The sequence below is a fragment of the Gekko japonicus genome, unplaced genomic scaffold (assembly GCF_001447785.1).
Source record: "Gekko japonicus isolate JY-2015 unplaced genomic scaffold, Gekko_japonicus_V1.1 scaffold4472, whole genome shotgun sequence".
Taxonomy (NCBI): domain Eukaryota; kingdom Metazoa; phylum Chordata; class Lepidosauria; order Squamata; family Gekkonidae; genus Gekko; species Gekko japonicus.
This window is the reverse complement of record NW_015166572.1, coordinates 55,898-59,704: the sequence shown is the minus strand read 5'-3', so window position 1 is coordinate 59,704 and position 3,807 is coordinate 55,898. Positions and strand designations below refer to the sequence as shown.

General features: G+C 49.7%; 1 protein-coding gene across 2 annotated transcripts in view; it reads left to right on the top strand.

Annotated features, from left to right (window-relative positions):
* Positions 1-3,807, top strand: part of SAMD8 (sterile alpha motif domain containing 8) — a 40,354-nt gene continuing 36,547 nt past the window's right edge. Inside the window, exon 1 of one of the 2 annotated variants that reach the window (XM_015412363.1) lies at positions 1-29. The gene's annotated coding sequence lies outside the window, so the exon portion shown is untranslated. Of the gene's footprint in view, positions 30-89; positions 126-3,807 lie in introns of those variants that run through there. The other variant, XM_015412364.1, reaches the window with a different exon arrangement.

The window sequence follows — 3,807 nt, the reverse complement described above, 5'->3', positions numbered from 1 at the left end:
CCGCTCGGCCGGACACGTAGGCGAGGCAGGTGGGGGGCGGGGTTGGGGGCGGGGGGCCCGAGGAGCCTCCTCGGAGGGGCGGCGGCCCCGCCTCCCTCCCTCCCTCCTCACAACAGCCCTGCGAGGTAGGCGGGCGGCCCAAGGTCACCCGGGGGCCGGGCAGGAGGGGGTCTCCCGGGCAGGGCGTCTCTCCTCTCCCCCTTCTCGGCTCCTCTGGGAAGCGAAAGTCTGGGCCGGGTGGCGGGACCCTCCCTCCGACCCCGGGAGGGCCGAGCTGTGGCTGGGGGGGACCTCGTCGCCCTCCCTGCCTCCCTCCGAGCTGCGGAGTCTTGTCGTGTTGTCGTGAGCCAAAACTTCCACTCTGCGAGCTCCTGGCCTTAAAGCGGCTGCGTAGATCAGTCTGCTCCGGAGCCCCTTTCCCCGCTGAGCCAAGACAAAAATGTGTGAGCCGGGGGCTAAGACACTGTGAGCTGGCCCACACTGACTCGGCTGAGAGGGAACACTGGATGCAAAATACTGATATCCTCACGGTAAATTGTTCTATGGTCTCTAGGTTCACTTTGTTTTTCACATTGTTAGATATGCTATTGAATGCCTATCGATAGTGTAGAGGGCAGAAGGCACTCTATTGAGTTAATAACAGCGAACAGAACAGGCTTTTGATTAGAATACATTGTAAAAACAAGGTGTTTTGTTCCAAAGTTGATTGAATGATACATCATTTTTCAATGCTTACATTTTTTTTATTCATATTGTACTGGTTAATACGTTTAACTGTTCTTTAGTTCATTATGGACTTGGCCAATGTTATAAAAATGGGATTGTTATGTTTTCTTATTACTATTGTATTATACCAATATAAAATGTTATTGGAAAGTAAGGTGAGTTAGTGTGAGCTAGCTCACAGGTTTTTAGCCTCCGGCTCACACATTTTTGTCTCGGCTCAGGAAGGAGGGCTCCAGAGCAAACCCAATTTATGCAGCAGCCAAATCGCTTTATGCAGCAGCCAAACTGCTCGCTCACAACTTTAATGCCAGCAGCTCACAAAGCAGAATTTTTGCTCACAAGACTCCACAGCTTAGAGCGAACATTGGATGCCACCCTGGCTGGGAAAGGGTCCCTCTGGAAAGGCTGCAGGCATTTGATTTTTTCTTCTTTTTTAACCTGTATGAAACTTCTGTGCATCTCACTGTGAAAAATACCCCCTTCCCTTCGGAAGGCTTACCTGGGAGGCGGGGCGGGGGGGGAGGAGAGAAGATGGCCTTGCTTTTGAGTAAATGCAGTAAGTGGGACCGTCATGTGCCCTGAGGAGTGTATCAGATTTAGGGCATGAATGGAGTGTGCCAGCTGTTCGTCTGGAAGAAGATGAAGAGATCGGAGTTATACCCCACCCTTCACTACCCGAAGGAGTCTCAGAGCAGCTTACAATGTCCTTCCCTGTGAGATGGGTGGGGCTGAGAGAGCTCTTTCGAGGACTGCCCTTGAGAGAACAGCTCCGAGAGAGACTGACCCAAGGTCACGCCAGCAGCTGCGTGTGGAGGAGTGGGGAATCAAACCCGGTTCTCCCAGATTAGAGTCCGCTCTCCTAACCACTACACCAAACTCTTTGACCAGACTGGTAGACGTGTTGCTCTGAATGCCAGCAGGGTAGTCTGGAAGTTTTTTGCTTTTGAGTTCAAGGAAAGTGCCGACTCATTCTTTGTTTTTGTGATTTGTATCCAGATGGCTTGACTCCAAAAAAGCTCTTGTGGCTGGCATGGACTATCAGTGTGTGTTGCATCAGACTCTTGTTTTTAAGCAGCTCTTCTAGTCTTTAGCAGACGCTCCATGCATAGATGCAGTCTACCTCAGAACATGAGATGCTGGCCAACCAGGACAGGAGGTTCAAAGTTCTGGGACCCTGAGTAATTGTGGAGGGAACAGGAATTCCCATTGCAAAATCTCCACCTCCAAGGTCCTGTAAGATCCTGACCTGATGGAGTAGGTCAGTTTCCTCAGCTCTCTCTTGTTTTGCTGGCTTTCTCCCCTTTGTTTTGACTCACTCAACTGAACATGAGGACTTTCTGAGCCCTCTTTTAGTTAATATACAAAGTCTATTCTTTGTGTGTGTGTGTCTGTACCTGGGGAGTGCCCCAAGTATTCGTAGAATCCCCTACATTGTTTGCTGGTGTCCTGATTCTGACTCTGTGATCGTAATGGGGGGTTAACCGTAATACTAAAGGAGTGATTGGGAAAGAGGAGGATGGAAGGAGAAACGTTTCACTTGCGAGGGGGGGGGGAATTGTATTTAGATATTAGTGTTAAGGTTTAACTTCTGGACGTTCAATTCTGGTGCTCCTTGACAGAATCTTAAAAAGGCACTCCCCAGTATCCATCCAAAAAGTTAATAGGAGCAGTGATTTGTTAGGGGTGGGTTCCCAAACCCCACCCCCCTTCCCTGCAAGTTGATGCCTCTCTGTATGACAGAAAGTGACTAGGTTTGGTTTGGTACTTTCTGTCATACAGAGAGGCCCTGCTAGCAATAAGGAAAGGAGGCCTAGTCACCTGAAAGTGAGTGGTGAGTAGGCTTGGTTGGTGACTAGGCCTCCTTTCCTTATTGCTAGCAGGGCCATTCTACACATGACGCTCTCACTTGAGAACAGCGGCCAGTTTGGACTCCCCGACAGTATCTTCCAGGGGAGTAGCCAGGGGAACGGATGTGCAGTGGTTAGAGTGCTGGGCACAGATAGGGGAGAATCCTGTTCAGATCCTGCCGTGCAGCTGGGCTGGGTGGCCTTGGCCCAGTTGCTGTCACTCTGTCAAACAGGTCTTTGGGAACATAAAATGCAGGAGGGAGGGAAGGACAGTGCATGCGGCCCAGAGCTCTTTCATGGAAAGGTGGTAGGAAAATGCACTAAAATAATAATGATCCGTTACAGCAAAAACCACCGCAAAGACATTCCGGCATTTTAAAGGCTAACCCCTGATCCATCTTTTATGGACTAACACCCACTGCATAATAGACCGATGTTTATCATCTTTGTGCCGGTCTAAGAATCTCGTCTGTGAAAAGGCTCATTTGGCACAGGAGAATGGATGTTTGCAGAGGTAACTGGCGACACAGGTGTGAGGAAAGCCTGAATGGCTTCTCAGGTACAGTTATTAGATGAGATCTGGCCACTTACCTGTTGCATTTACCTGGTTGCCTGGGAGGGGATGTGCATGGCGCCAGTTTACTGCCAGGGAAACCACTCTGGCTTCTTCTGGTCGACTGTTTTGTTTATTGGGGAGAGTATAGCTGATATAGTGAATACACAAAGCCATCTTCTATAGAGTCAGACCGTTGGTCTATCAAGGTCAGTATTCTTCGACTGGCAGTGGCACTCAGAGGTCTCAAGCCGAGTTCTTTCAACATCACCTTCCATTGGATTGATTTTGATCTGGAGATGTCAGGAATGGTGCCTGGGATCTTCTGCATGCCGGGCAGATGCTCTACCCCTGAGCCTGGGCCCTTCTCCTATGGTACACTGGCATAAAATCAGTGGTACACAAATGGCAACATAAAATTTTTCATGTTTATACTTTTTGTTAGCAGGGTGCTAATGTTCATAAGATGTTTATACTTTTTGTTAGCAGGGTGCTGTGGTGACAGATTTAATGCCTTTTAAATAAGAGGTTTAATTTTTGTTTCCAGTGAGAGGTTGCGGGGTTTGTGCTTGGGCACCGGGAGTCCTGCCAGCTGCTCTGGTAAGAGAGCTTGCTGGGTTCTTGACCACCCCCTAACAAACTGGAGGGTGGAGGGTAGGGTTGCAGACCCCCCCCCCCCCC